General features: G+C 46.4%; 18 non-coding genes across 18 annotated transcripts; all 18 read right to left on the reverse strand.

Moving 5' to 3' along the window:
* Positions 1-88: 88 nt before the first annotated feature.
* On the reverse strand, positions 89-207 carry LOC128369938 (5S ribosomal RNA). The gene has a single exon (XR_008322099.1). It is a non-coding gene; the product is annotated as a 5S ribosomal RNA (ribosomal RNA).
* Positions 208-620: 413 nt separating this feature from the next.
* LOC128370599 (5S ribosomal RNA) lies at positions 621-739 on the reverse strand. Its single transcript, XR_008322690.1, has one exon. It is a non-coding gene; the product is annotated as a 5S ribosomal RNA (ribosomal RNA).
* Positions 740-1,152: 413 nt separating this feature from the next.
* LOC128369902 (5S ribosomal RNA) lies at positions 1,153-1,271 on the reverse strand. The gene has a single exon (XR_008322066.1). It is a non-coding gene; the product is annotated as a 5S ribosomal RNA (ribosomal RNA).
* A 412-nt stretch (positions 1,272-1,683) lies between these two features.
* Positions 1,684-1,802, reverse strand: LOC128370604 (5S ribosomal RNA). Its single transcript, XR_008322694.1, has one exon. It is a non-coding gene; the product is annotated as a 5S ribosomal RNA (ribosomal RNA).
* A 413-nt stretch (positions 1,803-2,215) lies between these two features.
* LOC128370611 (5S ribosomal RNA) lies at positions 2,216-2,334 on the reverse strand. Its single transcript, XR_008322701.1, has one exon. It is a non-coding gene; the product is annotated as a 5S ribosomal RNA (ribosomal RNA).
* Positions 2,335-2,747: 413 nt separating this feature from the next.
* Positions 2,748-2,866, reverse strand: LOC128370623 (5S ribosomal RNA). The gene has a single exon (XR_008322712.1). It is a non-coding gene; the product is annotated as a 5S ribosomal RNA (ribosomal RNA).
* Positions 2,867-3,279: 413 nt separating this feature from the next.
* On the reverse strand, positions 3,280-3,398 carry LOC128370635 (5S ribosomal RNA). Its single transcript, XR_008322723.1, has one exon. It is a non-coding gene; the product is annotated as a 5S ribosomal RNA (ribosomal RNA).
* A 412-nt stretch (positions 3,399-3,810) lies between these two features.
* On the reverse strand, positions 3,811-3,929 carry LOC128370648 (5S ribosomal RNA). The gene has a single exon (XR_008322736.1). It is a non-coding gene; the product is annotated as a 5S ribosomal RNA (ribosomal RNA).
* Positions 3,930-4,341: 412 nt separating this feature from the next.
* On the reverse strand, positions 4,342-4,460 carry LOC128370660 (5S ribosomal RNA). Its single transcript, XR_008322747.1, has one exon. It is a non-coding gene; the product is annotated as a 5S ribosomal RNA (ribosomal RNA).
* A 412-nt stretch (positions 4,461-4,872) lies between these two features.
* Positions 4,873-4,991, reverse strand: LOC128369924 (5S ribosomal RNA). The gene has a single exon (XR_008322086.1). It is a non-coding gene; the product is annotated as a 5S ribosomal RNA (ribosomal RNA).
* A 413-nt stretch (positions 4,992-5,404) lies between these two features.
* On the reverse strand, positions 5,405-5,523 carry LOC128370502 (5S ribosomal RNA). The gene has a single exon (XR_008322600.1). It is a non-coding gene; the product is annotated as a 5S ribosomal RNA (ribosomal RNA).
* Positions 5,524-5,936: 413 nt separating this feature from the next.
* On the reverse strand, positions 5,937-6,055 carry LOC128370505 (5S ribosomal RNA). Its single transcript, XR_008322602.1, has one exon. It is a non-coding gene; the product is annotated as a 5S ribosomal RNA (ribosomal RNA).
* A 412-nt stretch (positions 6,056-6,467) lies between these two features.
* LOC128370593 (5S ribosomal RNA) lies at positions 6,468-6,586 on the reverse strand. The gene has a single exon (XR_008322684.1). It is a non-coding gene; the product is annotated as a 5S ribosomal RNA (ribosomal RNA).
* Positions 6,587-6,999: 413 nt separating this feature from the next.
* On the reverse strand, positions 7,000-7,118 carry LOC128369922 (5S ribosomal RNA). Its single transcript, XR_008322084.1, has one exon. It is a non-coding gene; the product is annotated as a 5S ribosomal RNA (ribosomal RNA).
* A 412-nt stretch (positions 7,119-7,530) lies between these two features.
* Positions 7,531-7,649, reverse strand: LOC128370605 (5S ribosomal RNA). The gene has a single exon (XR_008322695.1). It is a non-coding gene; the product is annotated as a 5S ribosomal RNA (ribosomal RNA).
* Positions 7,650-8,062: 413 nt separating this feature from the next.
* LOC128370671 (5S ribosomal RNA) lies at positions 8,063-8,181 on the reverse strand. The gene has a single exon (XR_008322758.1). It is a non-coding gene; the product is annotated as a 5S ribosomal RNA (ribosomal RNA).
* Positions 8,182-8,593: 412 nt separating this feature from the next.
* On the reverse strand, positions 8,594-8,712 carry LOC128370506 (5S ribosomal RNA). Its single transcript, XR_008322603.1, has one exon. It is a non-coding gene; the product is annotated as a 5S ribosomal RNA (ribosomal RNA).
* Positions 8,713-9,124: 412 nt separating this feature from the next.
* Positions 9,125-9,243, reverse strand: LOC128369911 (5S ribosomal RNA). The gene has a single exon (XR_008322073.1). It is a non-coding gene; the product is annotated as a 5S ribosomal RNA (ribosomal RNA).
* Positions 9,244-13,683: the final 4,440 nt, after the last annotated feature.

The following is a 13,683-nucleotide window of genomic DNA, read 5'->3' on the forward strand; positions in this document are numbered from 1 at the left end:
GAATGATTGCAGCTTTTGTTCCTCAAAGCCCTGTGTGCGGTGATGGAGCAACAGCGCCCTCCTTTGGTGACAGCTGAGAGGGAAAAAAAGCTTACAGCACCTGCTATTCCCAGGCGGTCTCCGATCCAAGTACTAACCAGGCCCGACCCTGCTTTGCTTCCGAGATCAGACGAGATCGGGCGTGTTCAGGGTGGTATGGCCGTAAGCGACGAAACAGGCCGCAGAAAGCCCATTTAAACATGCTGTGACACCACTGACAGTTGCTCACACCAGCTGAGTGGCGGATAATGGTGTCTCAGCCATCAAACACATGCTATCCTTTAACAGTACTTTGATAGGAATAGTTTTTTTTTTTCTGCGGAGAAACACACAGCTGGAAGGACTGCAACCTTGTTCCTCAGGCCATTTGTGTACATGCGGGATGATTGCAGGCTTTTTACAGGCTGTAACAGTGAGAACTGGAACCCTAAAAACTACTTGGAAAGTGAGGCGTCTCAGTGCCACCTCTCTGGCGTGCATTCAGACACAGCTGGAATGATTGCAGCTTTTGTTCCTCAAAGCCCTGTGTGCGGTGATGGAGCAACAGCGCCCTCCTTTGGTGACAGCTGAGAGGGAAAAAAAGCTTACAGCACCTGGTATTCCCAGGCGGTCTCCCATCCAAGTACTAACCAGGCCCGACCCTGCTTAGCTTCCGAGATCAGACGAGATCGGGCGTGTTCAGGGTGGTATGGCCGTAAGCTACGAAACAGGCCGCAGAAAGCCCATTTAAACATGCTGTGACACCACTGACAGTTGCTCACATCAGCTGAGTGGCGGATAATGGTGTCTCAGCCATCAAACACATGCTATCCTTTAACAGTACTTTGATAGAAATAGTTTTTTTTTTTTTGCGGAGAAACACACAGCTGGAAGGACTGCAACCTTGTTACTCAGGCCATTTGTGTACATGCGGGATGATTGCAGGATTTTTACAGGCTGTAACAGTGAGAACTGGAACCCTAAAAACTACTTGGAAAGTGAGGCGTCTCAGTGCCACCTCTCTGGCGTGCATTCAGACACAGCTGGAATGATTGCAGCTTTTGTTCCTCAAAGCCCTGTGTGCGGTGATGGAGCAACAGCGCCCTCCTTTGGTGACAGCTGAGAGGGAAAAAAAGCTTAGGGCACCTGGTATTCCCAGGCGGTCTCCCATCCAAGTACTAACCAGGCCCGACCCTGCTTAGCTTCCAAGATCAGACGAGATCGGGCGTGTTCAGGGTGGTATGGCCGTAAGCGACGAAACAGGTCGCAGAAAGCCCATTTAAACATGCTGTGACACCACTGACAGTTGCTCACACCAGCTGAGTGGCGGATAATGGTGTCTCAGCCATCAAACACATGCTATCCTTTAACAGTACTTTGATAGAAATAGTTTTTTTTTTCTGCGGAGAAACACACAGCTGGAAGGACTGCAACCTTGTTCCTCAGGCCATTTGTGTACATGCGGGATGATTGCAGGCTTTTTACAGGCTGTAACAGTGAGAACTGGAACCCTAAAAACTACTTGGAAAGTGAGGCGTCTCAGTGCCACCTCTCTGGCGTGCATTCAGACACAGCTGGAATGATTGCAGCTTTTGTTCCTCAAAGCCCTGTGTGCGGTGATGGAGCAACAGCGCCCTCCTTTGGTGACAGCTGAGAGGGAAAAAAAGCTTACAGCACCTGGTATTCCCAGGCGGTCTCCCATCCAAGTACTAACCAGGCCCGACCCTGCTTAGCTTCCGAGATCAGACAAGATCGGGCGTGTTCAGGGTGGTATGGCCGTAAGCTACGAAACAGGCCGCAGAAAGCCCATTTAAACATGCTGTGACACCACTGACAGTTGCTCACACCAGCTGAGTGGCGGATAATGGTGTCTCAGCCATCAAACACATGCTATCCTTTAACAGTACTTTGATAGGAATAGTTGTTTTTTTTCTGCGGAGAAACACACAGCTGGAAGGACTGCAACCTTGTTCCTCAGGCCATTTGTGTACATGCGGGATGATTGCAGGCTTTTTACAGGCTGTAACAGTGAGAACTGGAACCCTAAAAACTACTTGGAAAGTGAGGCGTCTCAGTGCCACCTCTCTGGCGTGCATTCAGACACAGCTGGAATGATTGCAGCTTTTGTTCCTCAAAGCCCTGTGTGCGGTGATGGAGCAACAGCGCCCTCCTTTGGTGACAGCTGAGAGGGAAAAAAAGCTTACAGCACCTGGTATTCCCAGGCGGTCTCCCATCCAAGTACTAACCAGGCCCGACCCTGCTTAGCTTCCGAGATCAGACGAGATCGGGCGTGTTCAGGGTGGTATGGCCGTAAGCGACGAAACAGGCCGCAGAATGCCCATTTAAACATGCTGTGACACCACTGACAGTTGCTCACACCAGCTGAGTGGCGGATAATGGTGTCTCAGCCATCAAACACATGCTATCCTTTAACAGTACTTTGATAGGAATAGTTGTTTTTTTTCTGCGGAGAAACACACAGCTGGAAGGACTGCAACCTTGTTCCTCAGGCCATTTGTGTACATGCGGGATGATTGCAGGTTTTTAACAGGAACTAACAGTGAGAACTGGAACCCTAAAAACTACTTGGAAAGTGAGGCGTCTCAGTGCCACCTCTCTGGCGTGCATTCAGACACAGCTGGAATGATTGCAGCTTTTGTTCCTCAAAGCCCTGTGTGCGGTGATGGAGCAACAGCGCCCTCCTTTGGTGACAGCTGAGAGGGAAAAAAAGCTTACAGCACCTGGTATTCCCAGGCGGTCTCCCATCCAAGTACTAACCAGGCCCGACCCTGCTTAGCTTCCGAGATCAGACGAGATCGGGCGTGTTCAGGGTGGTATGGCCGTAAGCGACGAAACAGGCCGCAGAAAGCCCATTTAAACATGCTGTGACACCGCTGACAGTTGCTCACACCAGCTGAGTGGCGGATAATGGTGTCTCAGCCATCAAACACATGCTATCCTTTAACAGTACTTTGATAGGAATAGTTGTTTTTTTTCTGCGGAGAAACACACAGCTGGAAGGACTGCAACCTTGTTCCTCAGGCCATTTGTGTACATGCGGGATGATTGCAGGCTTTTTACAGGCTGTAACAGTGAGAACTGGAACCCTAAAAACTACTTGGAAAGTGAGGCGTCTCAGTGCCACCTCTCTGGCGTGCATTCAGACACAGCTGGAATGATTGCAGCTTTTGTTCCTCAAAGCCCTGTGTGCGGTGATGGAGCAACAGCGCCCTCCTTTGGTGCCAGCTGAGAGGGAAAAAAAGCTTACAGCACCTGGTATTCCCAGGCGGTCTCCCATCCAAGTACTAACCAGGCCCGACCCTGCTTAGCTTCCGAGATCAGACGAGATCGGGCGTGTTCAGGGTGGTATGGCCGTAAGCTACGAAACAGGCCGCAGAAAGCCCATTTAAACATGCTGTGACACCACTGACAGTTGCTCACACCAGCTGAGTGGCGGATAATGGTGTCTCAGCCATCAAACACATGCTATCCTTTAACAGTACTTTGATAGGAATAGTTTTTTTTTTCTGCGGAGAAACACACAGCTGGAAGGACTGCAACCTTGTTCCTCAGGCCATTTGTGTACATGCGGGATGATTGCAGGCTTTTTACAGGCTGTAACAGTGAGAACTGGAACCCTAAAAACTACTTGGAAAGTGAGGCGTCTCAGTGCCACCTCTCTGGCGTGCATTCAGACACAGCTGGAATGATTGCAGCTTTTGTTCCTCAAAGCCCTGTGTGCGGTGATGGAGCAACAGCGCCCTCCTTTGGTGACAGCTGAGAGGGAAAAAAAGCTTACAGCACCTGGTATTCCCAGGCGGTCTCCCATCCAAGTACTAACCAGGCCCGACCCTGCTTAGCTTCCGAGATCAGACGAGATCGGGCGTGTTCAGGGTGGTATGGCCGTAAGCTACGAAACAGGCCGCAGAAAGCCCATTTAAACATGCTGTGACACCACTGACAGTTGCTCACACCAGCTGAGTGGCGGATAATGGTGTCTCAGCCATCAAACACATGCTATCCTTTAACAGTACTTTGATAGAAATAGTTTTTTTTTTCTGCGGAGAAACACACAGCTGGAAGGACTGCAACCTTGTTACTCAGGCCATTTGTGTACATGCGGGATGATTGCAGGATTTTTACAGGCTGTAACAGTGAGAACTGGAACCCTAAAAACTACTTGGAAAGTGAGGCGTCTCAGTGCCACCTCTCTGGCGTGCATTCAGACACAGCTGGAATGATTGCAGCTTTTGTTCCTCAAAGCCCTGTGTGCGGTGATGGAGCAACAGCGCCCTCCTTTGGTGCCAGCTGAGAGGGAAAAAAAGCTTACAGCACCTGGTATTCCCAGGCGGTCTCCCATCCAAGTACTAACCAGGCCCGACCCTGCTTAGCTTCCGAGATCAGACGAGATCGGGCGTGTTCAGGGTGGTATGGCCGTAAGCTACGAAACAGGCCGCAGAAAGCCCATTTAAACATGCTGTGACACCACTGACAGTTGCTCACACCAGCTGAGTGGCGGATAATGGTGTCTCAGCCATCAAACACATGCTATCCTTTAACAGTACTTTGATAGAAATAGTTTTTTTTTTCTGCGGAGAAACACACAGCTGGAAGGACTGCAACCTTGTTACTCAGGCCATTTGTGTACATGCGGGATGATTGCAGGATTTTTACAGGCTGTAACAGTGAGAACTGGAACCCTAAAAAGTACTTGGAAAGTGAGGCGTCTCAGTGCCACCTCTCTGGCGTGCATTCAGACACAGCTGGAATGATTGCAGCTTTTGTTCCTCAAAGCCCTGTGTGCGGTGATGGAGCAACAGCGCCCTCCTTTGGTGACAGCTGAGAGGGAAAAAAAGCTTAGGGCACCTGGTATTCCCAGGCGGTCTCCCATCCAAGTACTAACCAGTCCCGACCCTGCTTAGCTTCCGAGATCAGACGAGATCGGGCGTGTTCAGGGTGGTATGGCCGTAAGCGACGAAACAGGCCGCAGAAAGCCCATTTAAACATGCTGTGACACCACTGACAGTTGCTCACACCAGCTGAGTGGCGGATAATGGTGTCTCAGCCATCAAACACATGCTATCCTTTAACAGTACTTTGATAGGAATAGTTTTTTTTTTTCTGCGGAGAAACACACAGCTGGAAGGACTGCAACATTGTTCCTCAGGCCATTTGTGTACATGCGGGATGATTGCAGGCTTTTTACAGGCTGTAACAGTGAGAACTGGAACCCTAAAAACTACTTGGAAAGTGAGGCGTCTCAGTGCCACCTCTCTGGCGTGCATTCAGACACAGCTGTAATGATTGCAGCTTTTGTTCCTCAAAGTCCTGTGTGCGGTGATGGAGCAACAGCGCCCTCCTTTGGTGACAGCTGAGAGGGAAAAAATGCTTACAGCACCTGGTATTCCCAGGCGGTCTCCCATCCAAGTACTAACCAGGCCCGACCCTGCTTAGCTTCCGAGATCAGACGAGATCGGGCGTGTTCAGGGTGGTATGGCCGTAAGCTACGAAACAGGCCGCAGAAAGCCCATTTAAACATGCTGTGACACCACTGACAGTTGCTCACACCAGCTGAGTGGCGGATAATGGTGTCTCAGCCATCAAACACATGCTATCCTTTAACAGTACTTCGATAGGAATAGTTGTTTTTTTTCTGCGGAGAAACACACAGCTGGAAGGACTGCAACCTTGTTCCTCAGGCCATTTGTGTACATGCGGGATGATTGCAGGCTTTTTACAGGCTGTAACAGTGAGAACTGGAACCCTAAAAACTACTTGGAAAGTGAGGCGTCTCAGTGCCACCTCTCTGGCGTGCATTCAGACACAGCTGTAATGATTGCAGCTTTTGTTCCTCAAAGTCCTGTGTGCGGTGATGGAGCAACAGCGCCCTCCTTTGGTGACAGCTGAGAGGGAAAAAATGCTTACAGCACCTGGTATTCCCAGGCGGTCTCCCATCCAAGTACTAACCAGGCCCGACCCTGCTTAGCTTCCGAGATCAGACGAGATCGGGCGTGTTCAGGGTGGTATGGCCGTAAGCTACGAAACAGGCCGCAGAAAGCCCATTTAAACATGCTGTGACACCACTGACAGTTGCTCACACCAGCTGAGTGGCGGATAATGGTGTCTCAGCCATCACACACATGCTATCCTTTAACAGTACTTTGATAGGAATAGTTTTTTTTTTCTGCGGAGAAACACACAGCTGGAAGGACTGCAACCTTGTTCCTCAGGCCATTTGTGTACATGCGGGATGATTGCAGGCTTTTTACAGGCTGTAACAGTGAGAACTGGAACCCTAAAAACTACTTGGAAAGTGAGGCGTCTCAGTGCCACCTCTCTGGCGTGCATTCAGACACAGCTGGAATGATTGCAGCTTTTGTTCCTCAAAGCCCTGTGTGCGGTGATGGAGCAACAGCGCCCTCCTTTGGTGACAGCTGAGAGGGAAAAAAACCTTACAGCACCTGGTATTCCCAGGCGGTCTCCCATCCAAGTACTAACCAGGCCCGACCCTGCTTAGCTTCCGAGATCAGACGAGATCGGGCGTGTTCAGGGTGGTATGGCCGTAAGCTACGAAACAGGCCGCAGAAAGCCCATTTAAACATGCTGTGACACCACTGACAGTTGCTCACACCAGCTGAGTGGCGGATAATGGTGTCTCAGCCATCAAACACATGCTATCCTTTAACAGTACTTTGATAGAAATAGTTTTTTTTTTTTTGCGGAGAAACACACAGCTGGAAGGACTGCAACCTTGTTACTCAGGCCATTTGTGTACATGCGGGATGATTGCAGGATTTTTACAGGCTGTAACAGTGAGAACTGGAACCCTAAAAACTACTTGGAAAGTGAGGCGTCTCAGTGCCACCTCTCTGGCGTGCATTCAGACACAGCTGGAATGATTGCAGCTTTTGTTCCTCAAAGCCCTGTGTGCGGTGATGGAGCAACAGCGCCCTCCTTTGGTGACAGCTGAGAGGGAAAAAAAGCTTAGGGCACCTGGTATTCCCAGGCGGTCTCCCATCCAAGTACTAACCAGGCCCGACCCTGCTTAGCTTCCAAGATCAGACGAGATCGGGCATGTTCAGGGTGGTATGGCCGTAAGCGACGAAACAGGTCGCAGAAAGCCCATTTAAACATGCTGTGACACCACTGACAGTTGCTCACACCAGCTGAGTGGCGGATAATGGTGTCTCAGCCATCAAACACATGCTATCCTTTAACAGTACTTTGATAGAAATAGTTTTTTTTTTCTGCGGAGAAACACACAGCTGGAAGGACTGCAACCTTGTTCCTCAGGCCATTTGTGTACATGCGGGATGATTGCAGGCTTTTTACAGGCTGTAACAGTGAGAACTGGAACCCTAAAAACTACTTGGAAAGTGAGGCGTCTCAGTGCCACCTCTCTGGCGTGCATTCAGACACAGCTGGAATGATTGCAGCTTTTGTTCCTCAAAGCCCTGTGTGCGGTGATGGAGCAACAGCGCCCTCCTTTGGTGACAGCTGAGAGGGAAAAAAAGCTTACAGCACCTGGTATTCCCAGGCGGTCTCCCATCCAAGTACTAACCAGGCCCGACCCTGCTTAGCTTCCGAGATCAGACAAGATCGGGCGTGTTCAGGGTGGTATGGCCGTAAGCTACGAAACAGGCCGCAGAAAGCCCATTTAAACATGCTGTGACACCACTGACAGTTGCTCACACCAGCTGAGTGGCGGATAATGGTGTCTCAGCCATCAAACACATGCTATCCTTTAACAGTACTTTGATAGGAATAGTTGTTTTTTTTCTGCGGAGAAACACACAGCTGGAAGGACTGCAACCTTGTTCCTCAGGCCATTTGTGTACATGCGGGATGATTGCAGGCTTTTTACAGGCTGTAACAGTGAGAACTGGAACCCTAAAAACTACTTGGAAAGTGAGGCGTCTCAGTGCCACCTCTCTGGCGTGCATTCAGACACAGCTGGAATGATTGCAGCTTTTGTTCCTCAAAGCCCTGTGTGCGGTGATGGAGCAACAGCGCCCTCCTTTGGTGACAGCTGAGAGGGAAAAAAAGCTTACAGCACCTGGTATTCCCAGGCGGTCTCCCATCCAAGTACTAACCAGGCCCGACCCTGCTTAGCTTCCGAGATCAGACGAGATCGGGCGTGTTCAGGGTGGTATGGCCGTAAGCTACAAAACAGGCCGCAGAAAGCCCATTTAAACATGCTGTGACACCACTGACAGTTGCTCACACCAGCTGAGTGGCGGATAATGGTGTCTCAGCCATCAAACACATGCTATCCTTTAACAGTACTTTGATAGGAATAGTTTTTTTTTTCTGCGGAGAAACACACAGCTGGAAGGACTGCAACCTTGTTCCTCAGGCCATTTGTGTACATGCGGGATGATTGCAGGCTTTTTACAGGCTGTAACAGTGAGAACTGGAACCCTAAAAACTACTTGGAAAGTGAGGCGTCTCAGTGCCACCTCTCTGGCGTGCATTCAGACACAGCTGGAATGATTGCAGCTTTTGTTCCTCAAAGCCCTGTGTGCGGTGATGGAGCAACAGCGCCCTCCTTTGGTGACAGCTGAGAGGGAAAAAAAGCTTACAGCACCTGGTATTCCCAGGCGGTCTCCCATCCAAGTACTAACCAGGCCCCACCCTGCTTAGCTTCCGAGATCAGACGAGATCGGGCGTGTTCAGGGTGGTATGGCCGTAAGCTATGAAACAGGCCGCAGAAAGCCCATTTAAACATGCTGTGACACCACTGACAGTTGCTCACACCAGCTGAGTGGCGGATAATGGTGTCTCAGCCATCAAACACATGCTATCCTTTAACAGTACTTTGATAGGAATAGTTTTTTTTTTCTGCGCAGAAACACACAGCTGGAAGGACTGCAACCTTGTTCCTCAGGCCATTTGTGTACATGCGGGATGATTGCAGGCTTTTTACAGGCTGTAACAGTGAGAACTGGAACCCTAAAAACTACTTGGAAAGTGAGGCGTCTCAGTGCCACCTCTCTGGCGTGCATTCAGACACAGCTGGAATGATTGCAGCTTTTGTTCCTCAAAGCCCTGTGTGCGGTGATGGAGCAACAGCGCCCTCCTTTGGTGACAGCTGAGAGGGAAAAAAAGCTTACAGCACCTGGTATTCCCAGGCGGTCTCCCATCCAAGTACTAACCAGGCCGGACCCTGCTTAGCTTCCGAGATCAGACGAGATCGGGCGTATTCATGGTGGTATGGCCGTAAGCTACGAAACAGGCCGCAGAAAGCCCATTTAAACATGCTGTGACACCACTGACAGTTGCTCACACCAGCTGAGTGGCGGATAATGGTGTCTCAGCCATCAAACACATGCTATCCTTTAACAGTACTTTGATAGGAATAGTTGTTTTTTTTCTGCGGAGAAACACACAGCTGGAAGGACTGCAACCTTGTTCCTCAGGCCATTTGTGTACATGCGGGATGATTGCAGGCTTTTTACAGGCTGTAACAGTGAGAACTGGAACCCTAAAAACTACTTGGAAAGTGAGGCGTCTCAGTGCCACCTCTCTGGCGTGCATTCAGACACAGCTGGAATGATTGCAGCTTTTGTTCCTCAAAGCCCTGTGTGCGGTGATGGAGCAACAGCGCCCTCCTTTGGTGACAGCTGAAAGGGAAAAAAAGCTTACAGCACCTGGTATTCCCAGGCGGTCTCCCATCCAAGTACTAACCAGGCCCGACACTGCTTAGCTTCCGAGATCAGACGAGATCGGGCGTGTTTTTTTTTTTTTATCTTTTATTATCAAAAATATATCACGATCTTATTTTATATACATTCCAGGTGATGAAAGAAACATAAAAACCAACATTAAAGACATGAAACACCCCCTTTAACTAAACAAAAAGACACATAGCCACACTAACACTATGTGCCAAGAGAAAAAATAAAAATAAGTCACATTCTCAATTTACATACATTCAAGCTGACAAGACAAACATAAAAACCAACATTAAAGACATGACACACCCCCTTATCCCAACCAAAAGGACACATAGCCACATTAACACTATGTGCCAAAAGAAATACTAAAATTAAATCACATTCACAATTTACATACATTCAAGCTGACGAGACAAACATAAAACCCAACATTAAAGACATGACACACACCCTTATCCCAACAAAAAAAGACACATAACCACCATAACACTATGTGTCAAAATAATAATAATACTACTAATAAAAAATCATATAGATGACAATAAAAAAAAAGAAAAGTTACAGAAAGTAAATGTAGACAATAACTACCCCAACATAACACCCCTAAGTTTTTTTATAACACCAGACATACGTTTTTCCCTTCCATTACTTTTACCAAATTATTGTGACTGTTGAACTGCTGATGAAAAGTGTCTTGGTCTGCTAGAAATATGGTCCTGAGGTGAGCTGTGAATATGTTCTGAAAATATCTTGTAACATTTATTGTTTTGTTGTCAAATAATTGGTGATTCCTTCTTGTCCATAATGATTTTCTGCCGAATGCTAGGATGGAGTTGATGAGTGTATTGTTCCTGTTTGTATGTTTTCCTGTGATTCCAAATGTCCAAGCCCATGACCAATCTGTATCAGTGTGTGTTGTGAAGTTGCAGTGAGTCTCTAATATGGTCCTGATGTATGACTGAAAATGTTTTGATTCTGTGCATGTGTTGAAAATATGTCCCAAGTCCTCTGATTCTTTATTGCAAACGGTGCATGTTCTTGAATATTTTTCTTTGTTGATCTGGTGTAAAATAATCCCTGTGTAAATCCGTCTGTGTCGAATGTTGAAGTCCATGTTTATTGTAGTGTTGTCCATGAGTGGTATGTCCAGGTTTGTCCATATAGTTTTGATGTCCATGTTGGTGTAATTTTCTTTCCAATATTTCTCTGCTGTGGGGGGCCTTTTGATGAGGTGTATTAATGTCCGGTACCAGGTTCTTGTGCTTATTTCTTTTATGTCCTTTGCTTTGTCCTTTTGCTTGAGTTGTAGCTGGGGAAGGGCGGCTCTGGTATCTTTCCCTTTCTCCTTCAACAGGCTCCGCCACGTAGGGTCGAGAGCCTGTTCAAACTTTCCTTTAAGTTTTGTTATATTTCCTTTCCTATAACTAACATTTTTTTCTTTTAGTTTTCCACAAACTATATCTATGTTAAAAGCACCCCTCCCATCGATTATGTCTCCCACCCTGGTCAAACCAGCAGCCCGCATAGGACCGCTGGTTAGAACCCTCCCCCCACACATAAAAAATGGACTGTCAAGGAAAGGTAACTGCAGCACATGCTCTTTATTCCTGCACTTGGGCCAGAGGTGGGGCAGAATTTTGCCCCATGCCTCTAGTACCTCCTGGTAGAAACCAGGTAGGCGGCTCCTGGCTTTTCCGTGGAGGAGGGCGCACAGGTTGTACGCGTCTCTCTCCCCGTACTCAGCCAGATAGCTCGCCATCCAGTCCTCCCAGGGGTACTGCCGGTCCGAATCAAGAAAATTCTTAACAATTTTGATCCTAAGTGCGTCTCTTTTGGCACCGATGTCAATTAGTCCTAAACCCCCCTCCCTTTTTTTAGCAATTAACACTCTGTGAGCAATCGAATTTCCCTTTCCCCTCCAGAGGAAGGAGGAGATTGCTGTGGCCAGCGTTTTTAGAGCCCATTGCGGCAGCTCACAGGTTCCCAAAATGTGGTTAATTTTTGACAGTATCAAAGCATTAACTACAATTACCTTTCCTTTCAGTGTTAACCCTCTTGCTCGCCATAAATTTAAACTACTCTGCACTTTCCCTATCATTTCCCTCCACCCTCTGTCCCTAGCCTCACTCTCATTCTCTCCTATATATACACCCAGTATTTTCCTACACCCCGTGTTTTCCCCAAATCCCCATTTATTTACATAGTTTTCCACCTTTCCTATTTTGCCTATCTCAGATTTAGTTATGTTTATTTTCGCGCCTGAAGCCATGCTGTACGTTTTGAAGTGTTCCATGATTTTGTCTATGCATTTCCCTGATTTGATTGTTATTGTAATGTCATCCGCGTATTGTGATATTTTGATAGAACTGTTTGTTGGTGTTTTTATTCCTACTATTTCCTTGTCTTTAATTATTGCTTGAGCTAGCGGTTCTGCCACTATGCTGTATAATAGCGCTGATAATGGGCAGCCTTGCCTCACTGATCTTTTTATGGGGAAACTGTCTGTTATTGTACCATTGCATTTTATTACACTTTTTGCATTATTGTAAAGAAGCTGTATCCAATTTATAAAACCCTGCCCATAACCTAATTCTGCTAAAACCTTGAATAAAAACTGGTGTTCCACTCTATCAAAAGCTTTTTCTAAATCTATTGTTAACAAAAGGCCCCCCTGTACTGTCATCCCTCTTACTGTATCTCTTATTGTAGCAATTGAATCTTGGATGTCCCTGTTTGGTATGCTGTATGCTTGATTTGGACTGATTATCTGATCTAGAGTCTGTTTTAATCTATTGGCCAATGTTTTGGAAAGTATCTTGTAATCTGTGTTTAGTAGGCTTATTGGTCTATAATTGGATATTTCGTTTCTGTCACCTTTGTTCTTGTATATTACTGTTATCATACCTGTAGTGAATGATTTGGGTGTTTCTTGTTGTTTTTGCATTGTATGGTAGAGGTCGAGTAACAGGGGGGCCATCTGTTCACTAAATTTTATGTAGAAGTCAGCCGTTAGACCGTCGCTCCCAGGACTTTTATTTTTGTTTAAGTTTTTGATTGCATATTCAATTTCTTCCTTTGTTAATTTGCTGTCACACCACACTTTATCCTCCATATCTATCTTTTTATCTAAGTAGGTTAGAATTTCTTCAGTTTTCTCTATATCACTTCCCCCCTCCTTAAATAAGTTTGTATAATAGTCTTTTATAATTTCTAGTATTTTTATTTTGTCTTTATGGATGTTGTTATCTTGATCTTTAAGTTCTTCTATTACAGTTTTGTTCTGTTTTTGTTTTTCCAACCCCAAAAAAAACGCAGTGCACCTTTCACCCTCCACCAAATTTTGGAACCTGCACCTTATTGCTGCTCCTTTACATTTTTTCTTTTCTATGCTGTTTAATTGATTTTTGTAACATTCATACATTTCACAGCTTCTATTTTTTTGATTATCTAATAATATGACTTCTTCTTCTAGCTGCTTTCTAATATTCTGTTCTTCTTGTTTTTCTTTCCATCTTTTCTCTTTGCTATAATTAATACTCACTTTTTTAATTCTTTCTTTTATATTATCCCATCTGTCTATATAATTATTATCTATTTGCATTTCTGTTCTTGCATAATTAAGTAATTTTTTAATTTTATTAATATATACCGGGTCTGTTAGGAGGCTGGAGTTGAGGCACCAGGTGCCTCCTCCCTTGATCCCTCCTTCAGCACCCAGTTGGCATATGACAGTGGCATGATCGCTCCAGGAATTGTAACTGTAATGTATCTTGTTGATTTGTTTCACTGTGTCCGCTGCAGCCAAACACAGGTCAATTCTAGACTGCCTGAGTTTCCCTTTGACCACCTGTCTCCTTGAGAATTCTCTTTTAAATTTGTTTTGTATCCTCCATATATCTATTAAATTGTGACTATCCATTAAATCATAAAGAGCTGTTCTACTTATGTCATTTTTATATACATTATTTATTGAAATATCTGATTTGGT

This window comes from Scomber japonicus, chromosome 12 (genome assembly GCF_027409825.1).
Source record: "Scomber japonicus isolate fScoJap1 chromosome 12, fScoJap1.pri, whole genome shotgun sequence".
Classification (NCBI taxonomy): Eukaryota; Metazoa; Chordata; class Actinopteri; order Scombriformes; family Scombridae; genus Scomber; species Scomber japonicus.